At 42.2% G+C, this 26,612-nt stretch overlaps 1 long non-coding RNA gene across 1 annotated transcript; it reads right to left on the bottom strand.

The window, feature by feature from the left end:
• Window positions 1-626: 626 nt before the first annotated feature.
• On the bottom strand, window positions 627-26,612 carry LOC117280417 (uncharacterized). Its single transcript, XR_004510952.2, has 2 exons — window positions 25,675-26,612; window positions 627-824 (listed from the first exon to the last, which is right to left on the bottom strand). It is a non-coding gene; the product is annotated as an uncharacterized lncRNA (long non-coding RNA).

Raw genomic sequence — 26,612 nt, 5'->3', positions numbered from 1 at the left:
TAATTAATTCTATCAACTACTCTAAAGGAGAAGGACCTCATGTTGTGGCAAGTGGCCTTGAAGTTAATAATCTTAGAACTTATTTCATGCGATTTCTTATCACATTGCGAATCAGTCCTTCAATATTGTTTTTCAATTCCTTGAGCGATTATGATGAAAGATGCATTAAAATAATTGCAATCTATGAAGTCTCAACTCTCAAAACATGTGATATTTTGTGTTAACAAATATGTTATTATTTTTTAATCGCTGATCATCAAAGATCTTTCTCTCAATGCACTACAAGAAATATGAGCTACGACGACATTAAATAAATGTCATATTAGGTCACATAAATGTCACATAATTAATTACCGACGTTTATTTTACATTTAGGCCAAATATCAAAAATTTCAATATCGGAAATTTTCTGACATTTACGTAAATCTCGGTAAATGCTTAGTGACATAAAAAAATGTCGACAAAATTTGTAAATTAAAAAATATAAACGTATGGTTAAAACTAAAAACAAAGACATTTATTATAAATGCCGCTTTACAACAAATATATTTATTTGCTCTTTGCATTACTGCAAATATTCACATTCATATCAAAACTTTCAAGTATCATACACCACAGATAATTAATTAAAAAAAACACTCAAGTACAGTATATACATAATTGTAACTTTTCTCTTTGTTATTATCTCCAAAATAGCCTACACAATTTGAAGCTTTCGTATCCGCGTTCTTTGATGCAAAGGCTTTGTTATCAGTATATCATCACGCCTAGGACTCCCTCACACTATAGTAGCTCACATCCATCAGAAGTGTTGTCTCCAATAACTGAAATCGAAAAGAAAAGAGTTATACTAAACTAGTTAGGGAACGAACAAAAAAGAACTATATTAAAAATTAAGAAAAGTATTAATAGAGGCACAATGGCCTTATTGCCTTTGCTACATAATTTTAAACAAGATAATGCACCAAACTATTTGTTTACTAGTATATGTTGTGACACATGATAAACCAACAAAGACAATATGTCACGACCCAAACTCCCTCCGTATAACGTCGTGACGACACCTAGTCTTTACGACTAGGTAAGCCTAACATTTTGCGGAATAATGAAATGAAGACCTAAATTTAACAACTAACTGTAACAATAACAACATAACTGGGTACCATGCCGCTTGGCATGTACAATAACCGGCTATTAAAAAATACACAGTAATCTCAAAATCCGAAACATCGTGAATCACAAACTACGGAAGGAAAATCTAGTGTCTCTATACATCAGAGTCTAACAAAAAAAAATACAGAAGATAATGGACATGGGAAAGAGTAGAAGTGGACTCCGAAGTCTGCAGACGCGGAAGATGTACCTTGAAGTCTCCAAAGCTGTCTCGGCTCACTGATAGTGCGGTTGATAAGGAGCACCTGGATCTGCACATGAAAAATATGTGCAGAGAGTAGCATGAGTACACCACAATTGGTACCCAGTAAGTGCCAAGCCTAACCTCGGTCGAGTAGTGACGAGGTCAGATCAGGACCCTACTAGTATATATAATAATAAAGCAAGACAAGAATGAAATGTCGCAGTAAAATAAAGACCGAATTTTAAAAAGAAAGAATTCACAGAAGGTAACATTTCATTACACAGAAATACAACGGGGATCTCCCGAGATACTATCGCGTAGTCCCTAACGTAAATGTACAGGGGGAGCTCCCGTAATACCGTTCCGTAATCCCAAAGTAAATATGCAAGACAGGGGAATCTCCCGAAATACAGTTCCGTAGTCCCAAAGTAAATATACAAGATGGGGGGAAGGGGGGAGATCTCCCGGAATACCGTTCTGTAGTCCCAAAGTAAATATGCAAGGTAGGGAGATCTCCCGGAATACCCTTCCGTAGTGCCAAAATAAATATTCAGCTCAAAAAATAGAACTCGACAACTACAACACGAAATCTTACAAATTAGACTAAGTACAAGTCAAGGAAAAACAGGAAAAAATCCACTAAACATGCTGCACGGAATTCAGATAACAATTAAGGTAAGTAGGCATGCTATTTTTGTCTAACAGGATACTACACATGTTGATAAGACTCAAATTTGAATGAAAATAGGTTATTACTTAGTAGAAATTGGATTTTAATAACAATTAGCATGTGTACGAACTCGTCACCTCACGTATACGTCGCTCACATATAAAAATAGTACCAAATCCTAAGGAGATTTCCCCCACACAAGGTTAGGCAAGCCACTTACCTCAAACCAAGCTCAATCAATCAGTAAGAAGGCCTTTTCCACGAATATCCGACTCAGAATGGCCCAAATCTAGCCAAAAACAATTACATATCATAAATATAACTATAATAGACTCATCTAATTAATGAAATCAAGACTTAACAAATTTTTCGAAATTCGCCCTAAAAGTCGACCCGGGCCCACGTTTCAGAATCGGGTAAAAGTCACAAAATACGAACACCCATTCACTCACGAGTTCACTCGTACCAAAATTATCCAAATTCGATGTCTAAATCCCAATCAAAACTCAGAAATTTAGTTGAAGAACCTTCCCCCATTTTCCCAACTTTTCAACCCAAAAATCCGAAATTAAATGATGAAATCAACCATAGATTAATGAAATACAACCAAAAACGAGTTAGGAATCGTTACCCCAAAGCTCTCTCTGAAACTCCCTCGAACAATCGCCAATTCCCGAGCTCCCAAGTTCAAAAATAAAGAAATGAATCAAACCCTCGATTTGGCCCCTTTTCTGCCAGTTAAACCACACATGCGGTCCATTAACCATTTCTGCGGTACCGCTTATGCGGCTAAAGCTCCACATCTGCGGAATTTCATTAAATTCCCCGGCTCCACACTTGCGCACATATATCCACATCTGCAGATGTGCTTCTGCGCTTAATCGTCCGCTTCTGCGGAACGTTGCTTCCTCCCCCAAATCCGCTTCTGCGATCTCTCTTCCGTAGATGCGGCTCCGCTTCTGCGGCTTACTCGTCGCACCTGCGACCACTGACCCTCAAGATTAAAAGCGCACCTACGACTTTTTTTCTCGCTTCTGCTGGACCGCAGCTGCAGACTTCCCACCGCAGGTGCGAAAACATCAGAACCATCAACTTCAGAATATGTACAAGTCAAATTTTCCATCCCTTAAGCACCCGAAACTCACCCGAGGTCCCGGGACCTAGACCAAACATACCAACCAAATCCTAAAATACCATACGAACTTAGTCGAGCCCTCAAACCACATCAAACAACGCTAAAATCACAAAATCATCCTCCGATTCAAATTTAAAGAACTTGAAACTTCTAAATTCGACAACCGATGCCGAAACCATCCAAACCACGTCCGATTGACCCTAAATTTTACACACAAAGTCATATTCAACATTACAGACCTACTCCAACTTCCGGAATCGAAATCCGACCCCGATATCAAAAATTCCACTCCCTGTCAAAATCTCAAAAAAATTGATTTACGCCATTTCAAGCCTAAATGAGCTACAGACCTCCAAAACATAATCCGGACATGCCCTTAAGTCCAAAATCACCCAACGGAGCTAAAGGAATCGGTAAAACTCCATTTCAGAGTCTTCTTCACACAGTTCCGACTACGGTCAGAATCCTAAGACTTAAGCTCCCGTTTTAGGGACTAAGTGTCCCAAAACACTCCAAAAACCAAAACGAAGCCTCCCAACAAGTCACATAAGCAGAGAAAGATATAGGGAAATAGTAAATAGGGGATTAGGGCTATTACTCTCAAAACAACCGGCCGGGTCGTTACATCTTCCCCCTCTTAAAATAATCGTTCGCTCTCGAACGAGTATATAGACATACATGAAGTGGTGAAAAGGTGAGGATAACGGGTGCGCATATCCTGCTCGGTCTTCCAAGTCGCCTCCTTAACCGGTTGTCCCCTCCACTGAACCTTCATGGAAGCAATGTTCTTTGACCTTAGCTTTCTGACCTGCCTGTCTAAAATAGCCACTGGCTCCTCAACATAAGATAGTTCCTTGTCCAATTGGAATGAGCTGAAATCCAACACATGAGACGGATTGCCGTGATACTTTCGGAGCATCGAAACATGAAATACCGGATGAACTCCTGCTAGGATGGGAGGTAAGGCAAGCTCGTAAGCAACTTTCCCAACTCGCCGCAACACCTCAAAGGGACCAATAAACCTTGGGCTCAACTTGCCCCTCTTTCCGAACCTCATAACGCCCTTCATTGGCAAAACCCGGAGCAAGACCCACTCTCCAACCATGAATGCAACATCGCGAACTTTCCGATCTGTATAACTCTTCTGTCTGGACTGGGCTGTGCGAAGTCTATCCTGAATTACCTTAGTCTTCTCTAAGGCATCCTGAACCAAGTCCGTACCCAATAATCTGGCTTCGCCCGGATCAAACCAACCCACTGGGGACCGACACCGCCTACCATACAGAGCCTCATATGGTGCCATCTGAGTGCTGGATTAATAATTGTTGTTGTAAGCAAACTAAGCAAGTGGCAAAAACTAGTCCCAAGCACCCCCCAAAATCTATCACACAAGCGCGGAGCATATCATCCAGTATCTGAATAGTGCGCTCGGACTGTCCATCCGTCTGAGGGTGAAATCCTGTGCTATACTCAACCCGAGTACCCAACTCATGCTGTACAGCTCTCCAGAACCGTGATGTAAATTGCGTACCTCGGTCAGAGATAATAGATATCGGTATATCATGAAGCCTGACAATCTTACGGATGTAGATTTGAGCTAGCTGTTCGGAAGAATAGATTGTCATCACAGGAAAGAAATGAGCCGACTTGATCAACCGATCCACAATCACCCAAACTGCATCAAACCTCCGCTGAGTCCGTGGGAGTCCAACAATGAAATCCATAGTGATCCGCTCCCATTTCCATTCCGAAATCTCCAACTTCTAAAGCAACCCACCTGGCCGCTGATGCTCATACTTCACATGCTGGAAATTTAGACATCGGGCCACATACTCTACTATGTCCTTCTTTATCCTCCTCCAACAGTAATGTTATCTCAAGTCCGGATACATATTTGCGGCACCCGGATGAATAGAGTATCGCGAACTGTGAGCCTCCTGGAGAATCAACTCAAGTAAACCATCTATATTGGGCACACATAGCCTGCCCTGCATCCTCAATGCACCATCATCTCCAATAGTGACCTCCTTAGCATCACCGTGCTGGACCGTGTTCTTAAGGACAAGAAGATGGGGGTCATCATATTGACACTCCCTAATACGATCATAAAGATAAGACCGAGAGATCACACAAGCCAATACTCAACTCGGATCAGAAATATCAATCTCACAAACTGGCTGGCTAAGGCCTGAACATCCAACGCCAAAGGCCTCTTTGCTGCTGGTAGATGTGCTAAGCTCCCCAAACTCTCTGCCCGGCGACTCAAAGCATCGGCCACCATATTGGCCTTCCCAGGGTGGTACAAAATGGTGATATCATAATCCTTAAGCATCTCCAACCACCTTCTCTGACACAAATTAAGATCCTTCTGCTTGAAAAGATGCTGCAAACTCCGGTGATCGGTGTACATCTCACAAGGAACACCGTACAAATAATGCCGCCAAATCTTTAAGGCATGAACAATAGCTGCTAACTCCAGGTCGTGGACATGATAGTTCTTTTCATGCACCTTCAGCTGTCTGGATGCGTAGGCAATCACCCTACCGTCCTGCATCAATACCGCGCCGAGACCATTCTATGATGCATCACAATATACAGTATAAGACCCCGAACCTATAGGCAATACCAATACTGGGGCTGTAGTCAAAGTTGTCTTGAGGTTCTAAAAGCTCTCTTCACATTCCTCTGTCCACCTGAACGGAGAACCCTTCTGGGTATAGTTGCTGCAATAGATAAGAATCCCTCTACAAAGCGACGGTAATACCCCGCCAAACCAAGAAAACTCCGGATCTTTGTAGCTGAGGACGGTCTGGGCCAACTCTGCATTGCTTCAATCTTCTTTGGATCCACCTGGATCCCATCACTCGATACTATATGACCCAAGAATGCCACTGAGTCTTGCTAAAACTCACACTTTAAAAATTTTGCATATAACTTCTTTTCTCTCAATGTCTGAAGTGCAGTCCTCAAGTGATACTCATGATCTTCCTGAGTTCGGGAGTACACCAGAATGTCATCAATAAACAAAATGATGAATGAGTCAAGGTAGGGCCGAAACACACTGTGCATCAAGTGCATAAATACTGCTGGGGCATTGGTCAGCCCAAAAAACATCACAAGGAACTCATAGTGACCATACCGAGTCCTGAAAGCAGTCTTCGGGATATTTGGCTCCTGAATCTTCAACTGATGATAGCCTGAACGTAAGTCAATCTTGGAAAACACTCTGGCACCCTGTATCTGATCAAATATGTCATCAATACAAGGCAATGGATACCTGTTCTTCACTGTGACTTTGTTCAACTAGCGGTAATCAATACACATCCGCATAGAACCATCCTTCTTCTTCACAAATAAGACAGGAGCACCCCAAGGTGACACACTGGACCGAATGAAGCCCTTATCAAACAACTCTTGTAACTGCTCCTTCAACTCAGGAGGAGCCATACGGTACAGAGGAATAGAGATGGCTGAGTGTCCGACAACAAATCAATGCCAAAGCAATATCTCTGTCGGGCGGCATGCCCGGAAGATCAGCAGGAAACACATCTGAAAAGTCCCTCACTACTGGAACCGACTCAACTGTAGGGGTATCAATACTGACATCTCTCACATAAGCTAGATACGCGTCACACCCCTTCTCAACCATTCGTTGAGCTTTAAGAAATGAAATAACTCTGCTGGGAGTATACTCTAAGGTACCTCTCCACTCTAATCATGGTAAAGCTGGCATAGTCAGCGTCACGATCTTAGCGTGACAATCAAGAATAGCATAATGGGGCGACAACCAGTCCATGCCCAAAATAATATCAAAGTTCACCATGTTAAGCAATAATAAATTAGCTCTGGTCTCAAAACCACTAAGAGCAATCAAACATGACCGATACACGCGGTCCGCAACAAGAGAATCTCCCACAGGAGTAGACACATAAAAATGAGAGCTCAAAGAATCCATCGATACGCCCAAATACGGGACAAAATAAGAGGACACATAAGAATAAGTAGAGCCTGGGTCAAATAATACCGACGCATCTCTATGACAGACCAGAACAATACCTAAAATTATAGAATCAGAAGCAACTGCCTCTGTACGAGCAGGAATGGCATAATAGCTTGCCTGGCCTCCCCCTCTAGGGTGACCTCCACCTCGGGCTAGCTGAGCAGGTGGGGTGGCAGTTGGTGCTGTAATCATAGCCTGAGGACCCGGTGGAGCACGTTGTGGCCGAGAAGTCTGTGGAGGTGCACCCCTCCTAAATCTGGGGCAATCCCTCACCATATGGCGAGTGTCGCCACACTTAATACAAGCTATGGGAGGGCGTGGCTGTTGTGGCTGGCTCGGGCCAGATCCGCTGGACTAGCCGCTAGGAACACCCCATGCAGGAGGTACACTAGATACTGGCGGTGCATAATAAGGCTCCTAGGGCCTGGAAGGGGCTGAAACACCACTGGCGGCTGGAAGAGCTCAATGAATGGGGCGACTCACACAACCCCTACCATGGCGAGCTGCTGGGGCACGAGCACCAAAATAATAACCAGTCTCTCGAGACCTCTTGGGCTCTCTCTCCTATCTGTCCCGGGCAAGCTTGCCCTCCAATCTTCTAGCAATACTCACAACCTGCTGATAAGAAATATCCATCTCTAACTCCCTGCCATACTGATTCGGATACTGGGGTGGAGTTCCTTAATAAACCGATGAACCCTCTCTCAAACTGTGGAAACCAAGGCCGGTGCATGCTGGGACAAATCACTGAAGCAAACTGCATACTCTGACACAGTCATAGATCCCTGGCGCAGCTGCTCAAACTCCGCCCGCTATGAGTCCATGAGGCTCCAAGGGACATACTCTTTTAAAAACATATCCGAGAACTGAGTCCATATAAGTGAAGCTGCCTCATCCAGACTACTCAGATCATAAGCACGCCACCACTAATAAGCTGCTCCTCTAAGCTGGAAGGTGGTAAAAGAAACCCCACTCGTCTCCGCTACGCCCATTGTATGGAGAATACGATGATACTCCTTCAGAAAACCCTGAGCATCATCTGTAGCCAATCCGCTGAAGGTAGATGGGTGGTACTTCTTGTACCTCTCAAGTCTGAGCTGATCTACCTCAGAAGCTGCTGCCCCAACCTTGGGTTGAGCTGAAGCTACCGACTGTATTGGTACAATCTCTGGAACCTGGTCGACCTGAACCCATTGCTATGGAGTACCAACGACGGGAGTCTGTCCTCCTCCCCCAGCCTGAGATGTGGCAGGAGCAAGTGGAATCAATCCAGCCTGAGCTAAGGTGCTGAACATGCTCAGAAACTGGGCTAGAGTCTCCTGGAGGGCTGGTGCAGAAACAGGTACCTCAGGTGTCTGCCTCCAGCTGGAGCTACTGGGGGCTCCTCTGTAGCAGCTCGTGCGAGTGCTCTGGCTGCAATACGTGGATAACCTTAGCCTCTATCCTGGCCCCGACCTCTACCCTGGCCCCGACCTCTCATGGCTCTAGCAGGGGGCGCAGGTGCCTGGTCATCAGATCCGCCTGTACGTGTCCTCACCATCTATGAGAGAATAGAATACAAAAGTTTAGAATTTTTTTGTGAAGTCAACAATTTTCGCACAACAAGGAATCAAAGTAGTGAAATTTTTCTAACAGTTCCATAGCCTCCCGAAGATAAGTACAGACTTCTCTGTACCGATCCGCGAGACTCTAATAAACCGGCTTGTGACTCACGATACCTATGAACCTAGAGCTCTGATACCAACTTGTCACGACCCAAACTCCCTCCATATAACGTCGTGACGACACCTAGTCTCTACGACTAGGTAAGCCTAATATGTTGCAGAATAATGAAATGAAGACCTAAATTTAACAACTAACTGTAACAATAACAACATAACTGGATACCATGCCGCTTGGCATGTACAATAACCGACTATTCAAAAATATATAGTAATCCAAAAACCTGGAACATCGTGAATCACAAACTACAGAAGGAAAATCTAGTGTCTCTATACATCAGAGTCTAACAAAAGAAACAAATACAGAAGATAATGGACATGAGAAAGAGTAGAAGGGGACTTCGAGGTCTGCAAACGCGAAAAATATAACTTGAAGTCTCCAAAGCTGTCTCGGCTCACTGATAGTGTGGCTGATAAGGAGCACATGGATCTTGATAAGTAGGGATTTTGACCACTTATTTGCTCTCTTTTACTTGCTTTTTAGCTCAAAAGTGCTTAAAGGTATTCCCGAAAAATAATGAAATGTGCTTTTGTACAGGAACATTGGGAAACTAGCCAAAAGAGTCAAAATCAACTCATAAAGGAGTCAAAAGTGGACAAGGACTGAAACAAGGCAAAAGGCCCACAGTGCGGACCGCACAATACTGTGTGCGACCGTAAAACAAAGAAAGAGCCATGTCAACTCTTCTTCAAAGTATGTGGACCGCACAAATATTGTGCGGCTGCAAAAGAGGAGATTCATAGAGCTGGTTTTGGGCAAGCTAAAGGAGTGTGGACCGCATCATAATTGTGCGGCTGTAGAATGTCAAGTGCGGCCGCACTCAATATTATGCGGTCCGCAGCAGACTAAGATCAGAGAGATGGGACTTCAAAGTCAAGTTAGAATGCGGACCGCACTATTTTTGTGCGGCCGCACAATTAGAAGCGCAACTGCACTCATTTTTATGCGGTCCGCAGAAGTCTCATCAGCTAGAGTCTAAGATCAAGGAGTGCGAACTGCACTATAATTGTGTGGTCGCAGAAGCAAGAGTGCGGTCGCACTCACAAATGTGCGATCCGTAGTAGTTGAAGGAGTGCGACCGCAATCCAGAATTGTGCGGCCGCAAAACTAGAATCTGTCAAGCCAAGTCTCATTGTGCGGACCGCACACACAATTATGTGTCCGCACAACCTCCATAGGGGCATTTTTGTCAGATATTTTCAGCTTAGTATAAATAGAACTTTTTGTCATTTTAGGGTAAGTTTTGTTTTGGGAGAGCACCTGAGCCATTCTTCTTTACTGTTTTGTGTAATATTGTACTAGATTAGCTTCTAAACATTAGATTTTCTTTTCCTGATCAATTATTATGCATTCTATCTTAAATTCTTCTTGTATTTCTTCATTTTTCAAGAGTAGCTAAATTTCTAGCTAGGGTTGTGGCCCAACCCTAGTGTGGGTACTTAATGGGTATTTGATTTAGGACTTGTTTGTGATTGGGTTAGTGATATTTAGCCTAGTTCTTGCTTGAATTCAAGAATTAATGGTTGCAAACATTGATTCATGCCTAATTGACTTAGTCTCAACTTGAGAAAGAGAGACTAAGTCTAGGAAAACTTGGCTAACAAGAAATTGGGGTGAACTCAAGAAATTGATAGCCTCAATTAAAGGGTTGAATCTAGAGATAGTAAGACCCGCCTTGAGCATTTATCATTTGTTTTGTGCAATACCCATTTGGACTTGAGAAAACCAAATTGGGCAAAACCACTCAAACTACCGAGAGGTATAGAGTGGGTAATTGCGATTGATTGCTATATTACAACCCAGTCCATTCAGGCGTGTCCTAGAGTTTTCAACCCATTAGGTAACCACCTAGGTGGAAGTCACGACCCTAGATCTTTTATCATTTGGACAACAACCAAAACCAAAAATATTGTCTCCTAGTTTTATAAATGCAATTAATAGTTTAAAGTAGAAGTAGAAACAACAAACAAGAATGTTGAAGTGTAATCTAAGGCATATTGCACAATTATACTAAATATATATACCTAATCCCAATTCTAACTCCCTGAGGATTCGACCCCGACTTGCGTTGGGTTTTATTATTGCTTCGACCGCCTCATTACCTATATTTGTGGTGTGAGTTTGGGTGACATCAATTTTTGGCGTCATTGTCGGGGAGTTAAATGGATTTAGCTATATATCTAGGTTTTTGTGTGATTTGTCTTCTTTTCCTTCCGAGTCACTAATTTTGTTTTGAATTGCTTATAGGTATGAGAATGGCTCTCAATAACGAGCCCATTGGTAATTTGCCATTGGGGGAGGAAGTGGACGATGATCAAGGAGATGAGGTTCTTCCCGAACCTCAAGCAAATAGGCGAGGCCGACCGCCTAATGATAATGTTCCCGTCCCTCCCTCACCTCCACCAAGAGAGGCAGCGCACCGGGTGTGGCCGAACGAGGGTTATGCAAGTGCTATAGTCCTGCCCTGCATTAGGGCGGGCAACTTCCAAATCACCAATGTGATGCTTACACTACTTGAGCAGCGGGGATTATTCACCGGGGCTCCAAATCAAAATGCTTACAAGCATCTGAAGGGGTTTGTCGATACTTTTTGGGGCAGCAAGCAAACTACTGTTTCTGAGGACGCGCTGAGGTTGAGGCTATTTCCTTTCTCTTTACGGGGAAGAGCATTGGACTGGCTAGAGTCCCAATCATTCCATCCATATATGGGATGAGTTGGCCAAAATATTCATTGCCAAATTCTTCTCTCCTGGGCACATGGCTGCACTACGGGATGAAATTCTAGCATTCAAGCAAGAGCCCAATGAGCCATTACATGAAATTTGGGAATGATACCGCACCTTGGTTAAAGAGTGCCCTAATAATAATATGACCGAGGCCATGATCCAACAAACCTTCTACAGGGGGATCAACACAATAAATCAATGTGTGGTAAATCAACTCGTAAGCGGGAACTTCATGAACACACCTTATGCCAAAGCTTGTGAAATTTTAGATGAGATGGCGGATACCTCATCGGCATGGCAAAATAGGGCCAATATTCCGCAAGGTGGCCCCAATGTCATTAACTTACACAAGGAACTACATGATCATGGGAAAGCTATCGCAGAGTTAACAACCACAATGAACCAATTGGCCAAAGCTCAGCTGTAACAAATTCAAGGGCCAAAACAAGTGAATGCGATGGAAGGTGTAAATATGATTATGAACAAGAGACGGCAAAAAGGCCAACAAGGCAAAAGCCGTCCGGAACAATTCATGCAAGATGATAGTGGGTATGACCAAGGTGATTCATATAATGAGAAAGAAGAGGAAGTGCAATACGTCAACAATTATCAAGGTTAAAGAAACAATGCTCAAAATCAACAACAATGGAGATCACAAGAAAATCAAGGAAATTGGAACAACTAAGACCATCAAGGAAATTGGAGTGGTGGCAACAACAATCAAGGCAATTGGGGAAATAATAATAATCAAGGCTATTGGAATAATCAAGGAAACCAAGGCAATTAGGGTGGCAACAATCAAAGTAATTGCGGAGGTAATCAAGGAGGGTGAAACAACAACAACAACAACTAGGGGTCGGGTTTTCAAAGGCCCCCTATGTTCCAACAACTGAGCAATCCACCTCCCTATCCTTCTCAAGGCTCGAGCTCTTCTAACAATGAGATGGGATGGATTGAAAATATGTTCAAACAAATGATGGAGAAAAATGCCGACTCCGATGCTCAATTAGCCTCCCACAATACTTCAATCCACAATTTGGAGGTTCAACTTGGCCAAATCTCACAAGCATTGAACACTCATCCTAAGGAGGCACTACCAAGTGATACGGTGGTGAACCCAAAGGGTGGGAATAATACGGGACATGTTATGGCCATGACTACGAGAAGTGGAAAAGGTGGAGATGCAACCACCTCAAATCAAAGAAGAATTGTGGATGATTATGTTGTAGTTCAAGAAAATGAAATTCCAAGCAATGTGGTTCAAGCTAATGACAAAGTGAGAATTGATATTGATAAAAATGTGGAGGAGACGCAAGAAGAGGTGAACCCATATAGGGAGCACATGATTGACATACCGGTAGTGCCAAAGGCTAAGGCACCAATTCCAAGGCATCCTCCTCCATACCCTCAAAGGCTTGAAAAGCAAAATAGTGAGAACCAACTCAAAAGGTTTATTGACATGATGAAAATTTTGTCTATCAATGTACCATTGGTTGAGGCATTGGAACAAAAATCGGGTTATGCAAAGTTCATGAAGGACTTGGTCACCAAGAAGAGGTCGATGAATTATGAAACTATCAAGATGACACATCAAGTGAGTGCTATTGTGCACTCAATGGCTCCGAAATTGGAAGATACGGGTGCTTTCACAATCCTTTGCACCATTGGGAGCGCTGACTTTTCCAAAGCTTTGTGAGATTTGGGGGCAAGTATTAACTTGATGCCCTACTCTGTGTTCAAAACTTTGGGAATTGGGCAACCAAGACCCACATCTATGAGGTTGCAAATGGAAGATTAGACTATGAAGAGGCCATTGGGAATTATTAATGATGTGTTAGTCCGAGTTGATAAGTTCATCCTTCCAGCGGACTTTGTGATCCTTGATTGTGAGTTTGACTATGAGGTGCCTATTATCTTGGGTAGACCTTTCCTTGCTACGGGGAAGGCTCTTATTGATGTGGAAGCTGGTGAACTCACTTTTCGGGTGAGTGACGAAAAGGTGGTTTTCCATGTGTGCAAATCGATGAGGCAACCAAATAGTAACGAAGTATGTTCGTTCGTGGATTTAGTGACCGAAGTACTTGTTGATGATGCTAGTGCTGTGATGAATGTTGAGGATACCTTGTAAGTTGTATTGCTCAATCATGATGATGATGAGAAGGAAGGATTTGTGGAATTTGTCAATGCTTTGCAAGGAATGGGGTCATATACTTATGAACCCCAAAAATTGTCCTTAGATCTTGAGAACCGGAAGACTCCTCCAACAAAGCCCTCAATCGAGGAGCCTCCCACTTTGGAGTTAAAGCCTTTGCCTTCACATCTCAGGTATAGGTTTCTTGACCCTTGTTCCACTTTACCTGTTATTCTTTCCTATTTCTTCACTAACGTATAGGTAGATTCTACTTTGGCGGTGCTCCAAAAGAGGAAGAAAGCTATAGGTTGGACATTGGCGGATATTTGGGGTATAAGCCCCACCTTTTGCATGCACAAGATTATTTTGGAGGAGGATGCTAAACCCTCCGTGGAGCATCAAAGAAGATTGAATGAAGCAATGCAAGAGGTAGTGAAGAAGGATATCATAAAGTGGTTAGATGCCGGGGTTGTTTACCCCATTTTTGATAGCTCATGGACTTCTCCGGTGCAATATGTCCCAAAGAAAGGGGGCATGACTGTGATAACTAATGACAAGAATGAATTGATCCCCACCAGAACTGTCACCGGGTGGATAGTGTGCATAGACTATAGGAAGCTCAACAAAGTCACTCGAAAAGATCATTTTCCGCTTCTATTTCTTGATCAAATGTTAGATAGGTTGGCCGGACGTGCTTTTTATTGCTTCCTGGATGGATACTCTGGCTACAATCATATTCTTATTGCTCTTGAGGACCAAAATAAGACCACTTTCACTTGTCCATATGGTACCTTTGCATTCTTGAGGATGCCATTTGGGTTATGTAATGCACCAACAACTTTTCAACGGTGTATGATGGCTATTTTCACAGATATGGTGGAAAATATTCTTGAGGTCTTAATGGACGATTTCTCCGTCGTTGGGAATTCCTTTGATGATTTCTTGAACAACTTGGACAAGGTATTGGAAAGATGTGAGAAAACTAACTTGGTTTTGAATTGGGAGAAATGTCACTTCATGGTCGAGGAAAGCATTGTCCTCGGTCACAAGATTTCAAAGTATGGTATTGAGGTTGATAAGGCCAAAGTTGAAGTGATCTCCAAACTCCCTCCCCTACATCCATGAAGGGAGTGAGGAGTTTTTTGGGTCATGCGGGGTTCTATCGCCGATTCATCAAGGATTTTTCTAAGTTGGTTAACCATTTGTGTAAACCTTTGGAGAAGGATGCCAAGTTTCATTTCAATGAAGATTGCATAAAGGCATTCGAATTTCTTAAGTTCAAGTTGACTACTACTCCTATTATTATCGCACCGGATTAGAGCTTGCCTTTTGAGCTCATGTGTGACACAAGTAAGGTGGCGGTTGGAGCAGTGTTGGAGCAACGTATCAACAAAATATTCCATCTGGTCTATTATGCAAGCAAGACCATGAATGATGCCCAAGTCAACTACACAGTGACCGAAAAAGAGCTCCTTACTATTGTCTTTGCTATGGAGAAGTTCTGCCCATATTTGATGGGTACAAAGGTGATTGTTCACACCGACCATGCGACGCTTCGGTATTTGATGAGCAAGAAAGATTCTAAGTCAAGGTTGATGCGGTGGGTGCTTCTATTGCAAGAGTTTGATCTAGAGATTCAAGACCGCAATGGTAGTGAGAATCAAGTGGCGGACCACTTGTCCCAATTGGAGGAGGAGGGGAGGCCACATGATGGCCTTGAGATAAATGATTCATTTCCCGACAAGCAACTCCTAGCCATTTCTATGACCGGGATGCCATGGTTCACCGACTTTGCCAATTATCTTATGAGTGGAATTGTGCCAAATGAGTTCTATTCAAACCAAAGGAAGAAGCTCAAACGGGATTGCCTTGACTATTATTGGGATGAGCCGTATCTTTTTCGGATATGTACCGATGGAGTGATCCGACGATGTGTGCCAGAGGAAGAACAAATGGAAATTCTTGAGGCTTGCCACTCTTCGCCATATGGTGGTCACCATGGTGGAGCTAGAACGACAACAAAAGTGTCGAGTTGTGGATTCTATTGGCCTACTCTTTACAAGGATGCTAGCGATCTCATAAAGCGTTGTGATGAATTTCAAAGGGTCGGTGGGATTTCTAAGAAAAATGAGATGCCCCTCACCACCATTTTGGAGATAGATACTTTCGATGTGTGGGGTATTGATTTTATGAGTCCGTTTGTTAGCTCTTGTGGGAACACCTAAACTCTAGTTGCGGTGGATTATGTATCTAAATGGGTTGAGGCCATTACTTTTTCCCAACAGTGAAGCAAGGAGTGTGGTGGAATTTTTGAAAAAGAACATCTTCACAAGGTTTGGTACTCCAAGGGCCATTATTAGTGATGGGGGATCACACTTTTGCAACAAAGCTTTTGACACCTTACTTACAAAGTATGGTGTTACTCACAAAGTGTCGACCCCCTACCATCCTCAAGCAAGCAGACAAGTTGAAGCATCCAACCGGGAGATAAAGAGTATTTTGTCAATGACAGTCAATGCCAACCGGACGGATTGGTCAAGAAAACTTGATGATGCTCTTTGGGCTTATAGAACGGCCTACAAAACACCGATCGGGATGTCTCCATACCGGCTAGTGTTCGGGAAGGCATGCCATCTTCCGGTAGAATTTGAGCATAGGGCCATGTGGGCTTTGAAGAATTTGAACCTTGAATGGGAGTCGTGGAAAATGTAAGGATGTCACAATTGAATGAGCTTGATGAATTCTGGTATCATGCCTACACAAGCTCGTCTCTTTACAAGGAGAAGATAAAGTACCTCCATGACAAGTACATTCATAACAAGGAATTTAAAGAGGGTGATCTTGTGCTATTGTTCAATTCCTGGTTACGGATATTTCCGGGCAAGTTGAAGTCAAAATGGAGTGTCCCTTTTGAAGTGGTGAATGTAACCCCCTTTGGTTCTCTAAATTTGAAAAATAAGAATAATGAGGTGTTTAGAGTCAATGGGTATCAGGTTAAACATTATCTTGGCAAGGTTGATGATGGCCACATTGTGGCGGTTCTTCATTTCAAATGATTGATAATCTGCATCGTGCCGCGACGTTAAATTAGGCGCTTCTTGGGAGGCAACCCATGTATCTTTTTCTTTTTCTTGTTTTTCTTCTTTGTTAGATAGCTTTGTTTTGTGCTAACTAGTATTGAAGTGTATGCAGGAATGGGTGTGCATTGCAGGGAAGTGTCATAAAAGTGTGGACCGCACCAAAATTATGCGGACCGCACAATCACTCGGCGGCCGCACAGTTCTGTGTGCGGTCGCACAACTGGAAGATCAAAATTGCATGCTCTCTGAAGTTTGTCCTGTCAAAACTCCTTAACAAAGTGCGGCCGTACTCAAAATTGTGCGGTCCGCACAAATTCTGCGACCGCACTCACTTTTGTGCGGTCCGCAGAATGTCTTCGAAGGAACAGGTAATAAGTGCGGACCGCACTCAAAATTGTGCGGTCGCACTCAGGTAGGTCTGGGCCCAACAGGTCAAAGTATAAATAAGGCTTTTTTCATCTTTTTAAACTTTACATTCTCTGAACCTTCAAGCCCTAAGCAAACACAGTGCATCCTCCACTAATTCTCAAACATCAAGCATTTCATCTCTTAGATTCTCACCTGCATCCTCCATCACTGGTATGTTTATTACATCTTTAGATTTTTCATCTTTTCTTAGTTTTGTTCTTTTGTCTAGGGTTAATTTTATGCCTAAAAATGTCAATAGTTAGTCATCTTTGCTCAAAATCATGAGGGTAGCTTCATAATTGTTAATTGGGGCCTGGGTAAAATAGCTAATCATGATTAATTGTTAGGGCCATGTCTAATTCTTGCAAAACTTGTATGAATCGTAAAGCAGTGCCGTGCTAATCCAAATTGTGCAGCCGCACACACTTTCGTGCGGTCCACAATCTCTAAGTTAGGGCATCTGTATTCTTGAATTGTGCAGACCGCACTCAAAAATATGCGGTCCGTAGTCAAAATTGTGCGGCCTGCACTGCCTCTCCAGAGACTGTTTATCCACAACTGGCCTGCAACTGTCATGCATGTATTTGAGTCCTATGAACCTGAACTCTAACTGATTCTTATTGTTATAATTGCAGATAATGGTTAGATCACGTGGTAGAGGATATTCATCAAAAGGGATGGCAGAACCCTGCGGAGGCGGAGGAAGAAGCAAGAGTAACCTACCACTATTCATCCAGAGAGTGATAAGCAAGAAGTCTACGGCCAACAGAGTCCCTGAATCATCAGACACCAGTGGATATCTCCTATCTAGGGAAGTTTCTGAGGGAAACTCTGACCAAGCCCCACCTAACACCCAATCTCAACAAGTCCCGGGTAGATTCCACTTGGTTGATAAATCATCTTCCGCTGCTAGTTCTTCTAAAGGTTCGGAAAAGGGTATCCATGATTCTGAGACCTCTTCCTCACATGCCTCGGTAGCACCAATCAATGTTGATGATGATGATGATGGTAGAGGGGGTGATGCTATAGTGGGGGGTTCAGAGAGGTCGAGGAAAAGGGAGATATGGGAAGACAGATTTGTCAGCCTGACTGCTTTCAATAGATTTAGAGAGTGGTGGCCCCAAAGATCGCTCACTCTTGAGCGACAATTCTTGATGAAGGATTTGGACAAGCATAACCCAAATGTCCTCAGACAGTTTTAGGAGAGAAGGATAGAAATGGTTCACCTAAAGCATCTCGATGCAAATGAGCACTTGGTTAAAGAATTTTATGCCAATGTGGCTCACATTAAGAAGGGTACCAAGGTGACAAAAGTGAGAAATCTGAAAATCCGATTCGACTCCTGTGCTTTGAACTCTTATGTAGGATTTGAAGAAGTGGAAGCAGTCCAATACTTGGAGAAGCTGGCTATGGGTGATGCAGGTCACTTGTGGCTAGCCGAGATTTTGGCTATTCGAGGATCAACACCTCTGTGGCTTACAGCAGGGGTTCCCATAGTTCGAGCCACCCTAAAATTTGAAGCAAAAAGGTGACAAACATTTGTGTGTAGCTGCATTGATCCGTGCCTAAATGAGAACAACCTCCCACTTCCCCGTGCAGTCCTGGTGGCTTCGATTATGGCTGGGTATTAAATTAATGTTGGTGCCATCATGTCCACCAACATCACATTAGCTGTCCAGAAAGATGAGAGATCATACCCGTACCCGAACTTCCTCACCGAATACTTTAAAGATCAAAAGGTAGAGCCGAGGCAATATGATATAGAAGTAAAGGCGAGGAAGCCTTTCTCATGGTACCACATGCAGGGTGCTGACAACCCGAAGTTCAAGGGTAAGGCAACTACCTCCGCCGGCCAGTCTGAGGAGCCAGCGGTAGTAGTTACTGATTCAGCTGCTGAGCCTTCCACTGCAACCGGTCCTTTCACCGGGATATTAGCCATACCACCACTGTTTTCTTCTAGACCACCAGCTTCATCTACTTATCTACTGACTGTGTTGTGAGTCTCCCAAACATTAACGAGTCTCAACAACTGGATGCAGGCAGCTACTTCAAAGTTGTCTGACATATCCAGTGCTGTTACAGCACAATCTTCTACCCAGGCTGCACCACAGGTACCTTCGCCAGTGGAGGAGAAGAAGATTCTGGACAACCAAAAGACCATTATGGAAACTTTCGTGGCACATGGGGATGTCATTGAGGAGTTGGGCAAGCAGGTAAAGAAAATGCGAAAGTCTCAAGCTTCGAAGAAGTCGGTGGATAAGTTGACAACAGAAGTTACCAAGCTTTCATATACCGGAGATCTACCACTAAATTTACTCATGTAGGCAACAGCAGCAGTACCCGAGGCACCATAGGCAGTAACCGGCCAGTCTGCGGAGCCGGTTGCGACTACCCACACCGCTGAGGAGATGATACAGATGCTCAGCAACCCTGTTGTCCCTCAGCCAGGTGATGATGAGATACAATTAGAGGAGACAAAGGGTGCTGAGGATGCCATGCAGACTGAGACCACATAGGGAGTTCTCTTAACTCTCTACCCCTACTTGTTCTTATTTTTGATAAGCATTGGGGACAATGCTCATTTTTATTCGGGGGGTGGTCTATTTTGATTGATTTGACATTGACATTTAGTCTATAATAACTCTTATACTATTTTTATTTTATCTTTATTTTCTCTTTGGTTATGTATATATTCTTCCATTTCCCTTGATGTATATATTCATTTTACTTCGGTTTGTATATTCATTTATCTTGCTTTCCGTAGTTTATTTCATAGCTTCTTTACTTTGTCTTTCTTAGTAGTATAAATTCTTATTTACTTTAGTAGTTTCTTTTTGATTTGTTAGCTTCTTTTTACGTTTGAGTGATCAATAAGCCTTTGGTTTTCTTAATGCCACGGTTCTTTCCAAAGGTGGATTTTGTGTGAACCGGGTGGCTCTTCCCAATGATGGATGGCGTGACAACCTTCTTAAGGGATTGACTCCATTTTCTTTTAAGTTTAGGCAAATATAGTAGTAATGAATAAAAGAGTCTCAAGCATGCTTCACTTGGTACCAACACATTTACCTCCAATCTTATGGTTAAAAACAAAGTTGTTGGCATGAAATTAGCTCTAGTTGTGATCTTTTGACTCTTGTATTGACTTAAGCAGTCATCAAGTGGTTCAGTCGAGCCATTTGTGATTTTCAATCTCAACTAGGATTATTGTGGGCCCTAGACTCTGTTCTCTTTAGCAATTCAGCAACATGAGAGGTGGGGTATTGAATTTCAAGTCCAAGTACCCGTGCTAATAGTCTAGAACTTGCCGCGAATATTTTTCTAGGCAAAATTCTAAGTGTAGCTTGGCTTGAGAAATGATTGTAGGCTCTCCTTGGTCCAATTTAAAATTTGAAATCTTCCATAGCCTACCAATGTGATATCCCTAGTCAACCCATTTGAGCCTAAGCCCCTTTTCTTTCAATAACCACGTTACAAGCCTTTATCCGTTAGGTAATGCCCCTTTTTTTGGCTCCCGATCTTTTCTTAGCATTCTTGAGAAACAATTGGCAAAAACATAAGTTTGGGGGAGAGACGAGGTGTTTGGAAGTGATAAAAGTTACAAAGAAAAGAAAGAAATGAAGAAAAGGGAAGGCAAAGAAAAGAAAGAAAGAACAAAAAGAAAAATGCCAAAAAGAAAGTGAATACGGTAGAAAGTTGAAGGGATTCAAAGAAAACAATAATGATAGGCATGGAGTAAATAGAAAAGGAGAAAAATGAATGTCATGATCAAGAAAGAGTGACGTTACGTCTCTCTAGTTACCCCGAGGAAAAAGAAAATGACTCAAAGAGTCGAAAAAGTAAGAGCCGAAAAGAGAAAATGGAGTGCTTGAGGAAATGAAACCATTATATTCCAACAAGTCCTACCTTGGTCCAAAAGCCTTCATTATATCCCGCAAAAGCCCTACATGATTTCAGGTTGAGTGAGCTTACATTAGTGGTGATTTACATGAGGGGCAAGCTTATGGTACTTAGAGTCGAATTTGTGACATTCTTTTTAAAGAGATAAGCGCACTTTTCACAATCCTTGATTCGAGTGTTACATTCTAAAGTGAGATTTGCTAATGGAGAGTAGAGGAGGAGGAGTTTGAGATCCAAAATGACCTACGTGAAAGAGCGAGCGTCCTTGATGAATAGAGTCAACTTTTGATGCTCTAGTGTCACATTAGAACTATGGTAATAAAAAAGTCAAATCATTGCGTTGTTGATAATTCATATGTGTTATGAGTAATTGTTGGTCCCAATTGATGTGTGATTGATTCACCTTAGGCCAGCTGAAATATCCCCTTTTCTAGTGGAGGTTGGAATTGCCTTAATTGCTTGAGGACAAGCAAGAGCTTAAGTTTGGGAAAATTGATAAGTTGGGATTTTGATAGCTTATTTGCTCTCTTTTACTTGCGTTTTAGCTCAAAAGTGCTTAAAGGTATTCCCGAAAACTAATGAAATGTGCTTTTATACAGGAACATTGGGAAACAAGCCAAATGAGTCAAAATCAACTAATAAAGGAGTCAAAAGTGCACAAGGACCGAAACAAGGAAAAAGGCCCACAGTGCAGACCACACAATACTGTGTGCGGCTGCAAAACAAAGAAAAGGCCATGTCAGTTCTTCTTCAGAGTATGCGGACGGCTGAATAAGAGGAGATTCAGAGAGCTGGTTTTAGGCAAGCTAAAGGAGTGCGGACCGCACCATAATTGTGCGGCCGCAGAATGTCAAGTACGGCCACACTCAATATTATGCGGTCCGCAGCAAACAAAGATCAAAGAGATGGGACTTCAGAGTTAAGTTGGAATGCGGACCACACTATATTTGTGCGGCTGCACTCATTTTTATGCGGTATGCTGAAGTCTCACACAACCATAGTCTAAGATCAAGGAGTGCGGACCGCACTATAATTGTGCAACCGCAGAAGCAAGGGTGTTGTCGCACTCACAAATGTGCGGTCCGCAGTAGTTGAAGGAGTGCGGCCGCAATCCAGAATTGTGCGACTGCAGAACTGGAACCTGTCAAGCCAAGTCTCGTTGTGCGGACCACACACACAATTATGCGACTACACAACCTCCGTAGGGTCATTTTTTAAAGATATTTTCAGCTTAGTATAAATAGAACTTTTTGTTATTTTTAGGGTAAGTTTTGTTTTGGGAGAGCACCTGAGCCGGTTTTCTTTACTGTTTTGAGTAATATTGTACTAGATTAGCTTCTAAACATTAGATTTTCTTTCCCTAATTAATTATTATGGATTCTATCTTAAATTCTTCATGTATTTCTTTATTTTTCATGAGTAGCTAAATTTCTAGCTAAGGTTGTGGCCCAACCCTAGTGTGGGTACTTAATGGGTATTTGATTTAGGACTTGTTTGTGATTGGGTTAGTGATATTTAGCCTAGTTCTTGCTTGAATTCAAGAATTAATAGTTGCAAACATTGATTCATGCCTAATTGACTTAGTCTCAACTTGAGAAAGAGAGACTAAGTCTAGGAAAACTTGGCTAACAAGAAATTGGGCCCCCAATTAAATGGTTGAATCTAGAGATAGTAAGACCCGACTTGAGCATTTATCACTTATTTTGTGCAATACCCATTTAGACTTGAGAAAGCCAAATTGGGAAAAACCACTCAAACTACCGAGAGGTATAGAGTGGGTAATTGCGTGTGATTGCTATATTACAACTCCGACCAATCAGTCTTGTCCTAAAGTTTTCAACCCATAAGGTAACCACTTAGGTGGAAGTCACGACCCTAGATCTTTTATCATTTGGAAAACAACCAAAACCAAAAATATTGTCTCCTAGTTTTATAATTGCAATCAATAGTTTAAAGTAGAAGTAGAAACAACAAACAAGAATGTGGAAGTGTAATCTAAGACATATTATATAATTATACTAAATATATACCTAATCCCAATTCTAACTCCCAGAGGATTCGACCCCGACTTGCGTTGGGTTTTATTATTGTTTCGACCGCCTCACTACCTATATTTGTGGTGTTAGTTTGGGCGACATCAGATCTGCACACGAAAAACATGTGTAGAGAGTAGCATGAGTACACCACAATCGGTACCCAATAAGTGCCAAGCTTAACCTCGGTCGAGTAGTGACGAGGTCAGGTCAGGACCCTACTGGTATATATAATAATAAAGCAAGACAAGAATGAAATATCGCAGCAAAATAAAGACTGAATTTTTAGAAGAAAAAATTTATAGAAGGTAACAACTCAGTACACAGAAATACAACAGGGGTTCTCCCGAAATACCGTCTCGTAGTCCCAAACGTAAATGTGCAGGAGGAGCTCCCGAAATACTATTTTGTAGTCCCAAAGTAAATATGCAAGACATGGGAATCTCCCGGAATACCGTTCCGTAGTCCCAAAGTAAATATGCAAGATAAGGGGTGATCTCCTGGAATACCGTTTTGTAGTCCCAAAGCAAATATGCAAGGCAGGGGGATCTCCCGGAATACCATTCCGTAGTCCCAAAATAAATATGCAGCTCAAACAATAGAACTCGACAACTACAACACGAAATCTTACAAATTAGACTAAGTACAAGTCAAGGAAAAACATGAAAATATCCACTAAACATGCTGCAGGAATGCTAATTTTTGTCTATTAAGGCAAGCAGGCATGCTATTTTTGTCAAAGAGGATACTACACATGTTGATAAGACTCAAATATGAAGGAAAAACAGGTTATTACTTAGTAGAAATCGAGTTTTTACAACAATTCGCTCGTGTACGTACTCGTCACCTCACGTACACGGCGCTTACATATCAAAACAGTACCAAATCCTAAGGGGATTCCCCCGCCCCCACAAGGTTAGGCAAGCCACTTACCTCGAACCAAGCTCAATCAATCAGTAAGAATGCCTTTTCCACAAATATCTGACTCCGGATGGCCCAAATCTAGCCAAAAATAATTACATATCATAAATACAACTATAATAGACCAATCTAATTAATGAAATTAAGACTTTAACAAAATTTCCGAAATTCACCCTAAAAGTCGACCTGGGCCCACGTCTCGAAATCGGGTAAAAGTCACAAAATACTAACATTCATTCAATCACGAGCTCACTCGTACCAAAATTATCCAAATCCGATGTCTAAATCCCAATCAAAACTCAGAAATTCGGTTGAAGAACCTTTTCCCCATTTTCTCAACTTTTCAACCCAAAAATCCGAAATTAAATGATGTAATCAACCATAAATTAATGAAATACAACCAAAAACGAGTTAGCAATCGTTACCCCAAAGCTCTCTCTCAAACTCCCTCGAAATATCGCCAATTCCCGAGTTCCCAAGTCCAAAAATGAAGAAATGAATCAAGCCCTTGATTTGGCCCCTTTTTTGCGAGTTAAACCGCACCTGCGGTCCATTAACCGTTTCTGCGGCTAAAGCTCCGCATCTGCGGAATTTCATTAAATTCCCCGGCTCCGCATCTGCGCTCATACATCCGCATATGCGAAACTTGGCTTCCTCCCCCAAATCCTTTTCTGCGATCTCTCTTTCGCAGATGCGGCTCTGTTTCTGCGGCTTACTCGTCGCACCTGCGACCACTGGCCCTCAAGATTAAAAGCGCACATGCGACCTTTTTTCTCGCTTCTGCGGGACCGCACCTGCGGACTTCCCACCGCCGGTGCGAAAACACCAGAGCCAACAACTTCAGAAAATGCACAAGTCAAATTTTCCATCCGTTAAGCACCCGAAACTCACCCGAGGCCTCCGGGACCTCGACCAAACATACCAACCAAATTCTAAAATACCATACGAACTTAGTCGAGCCCTCAAACCACATCAAACAACGCTAAAATCATAAATCATTCTCCGATTCAAACTTAAAGAACTTAAAATTTCTAAATTCGACAACCGATGCCGAAACCAACCAAACCACGTCCGATTGACTCCAACTTCCGGAATTGAAATCCGACCCCGATATCAAAAATTTCACTGCCGGTCAAAATCTCCAAAAATTCGACTTTTGTCATTTCAAGCCTAAATGAGCTATAGACTTCCAAAACACAATCCAGACACGCCCCTAAGTCCAAATCACCCAACGGAGCTAACGGAACCGGCGAAACTCCATTTCAAAGTCGTTTTCACACAATTCCGACTACGGTCAAAATCCTAAAACTTAAGCTCCCGTTTTAGGGATTAAGTGTCCCAAAGCACTCCAAAAACCAAAACGAAGCCTCCCAACAAGTCACATAAGCAAAGAAAGATATGGGGAAAACAATTAATAGGGGATCGGGACTATTACTCTCAAAACGACCGATCGGGTCGTTACACAATGCAAGTAAACATCAGAGTAACAAATATATATATATATATTGATTACCACACAAAAGGGTGTAGAGCAAAGTACATGATTAAAGCTGAAACAATATACATAACAATTACAAAGGGATAACCCAACAACCTGATGGGATAAATTAAAAGAACTAACCAATCCGGAAGATAAAATGAAACTTGGTAGCTACATAGCCTAATGTGGACTCTATGTAGTTCAATCAACGAGTTGGCCTCTAAATAAACCTGGATAATAAACAAAAATTACATACACACATGAACATCCAATAGATTCCTTTAACAAAATCCATTTAATAATTTAGCCAGAACTCTAAATCATTCCCTCAAACAGTTGGCATGCAATATACTACTATACAATTCAAAAGGTAAATTTCTTATCAATTAAAATGCACAATAAAATTAGGTGCTCTAATTCAATTATAGAAAGGTAATACACTGACATGCGGCAATATCTTGTATATCGGAATGTGGCACACGTATATGAAATAGGATTTACTTCATATCCAGAGTGAATGAATCACAAACCCATCTTTTAATATGACAACCCACAACTCTGGCTTCTCTCGAAGGTGAAGAAAACATTGACTGCATATTTGATTTCAGTTCGATTTGAAAGGAGATTTATTCACGGAGGTTTGGAAGGGTCTCCTAAAGAGGCGAGAGAAGAGAACGGAGGTGGAGATTGCCATCACCTATGATTCTGTAAAATATGATAGAAATAGAATGGTCCCTTTCGAGGAAGATGAACAGAGAAGGATGGATGCTGTCTCGAAGAATTTAGGATTTCAAAGGAGGAGGATTCTGAAAAGGGGCTGGAGAGAGGGAAAATAAAAAGAAAGAATGAGCGATTTAAATTTTAACTGCGTCAATATAGAAAATTTCCCACAGATTGCTGCAAATGTCGATAAACATCGTGAAAAATACATCATTTGAATCAAATGTCATAATATTTAATGACTTCTTATGCTAAATGACGTTCATTTGCTCTAAATGTTGGAAACGTAACGGTTTAATGACATTTGTCATAAATGTCGTTAATTAAATGTG

Source organism: Nicotiana tomentosiformis, chromosome 7 (assembly GCF_000390325.3).
Source record: "Nicotiana tomentosiformis chromosome 7, ASM39032v3, whole genome shotgun sequence".
Classification (NCBI taxonomy): domain Eukaryota; kingdom Viridiplantae; phylum Streptophyta; class Magnoliopsida; order Solanales; family Solanaceae; genus Nicotiana; species Nicotiana tomentosiformis.
This window is presented reverse-complemented; position numbering and strand designations above follow the sequence as displayed.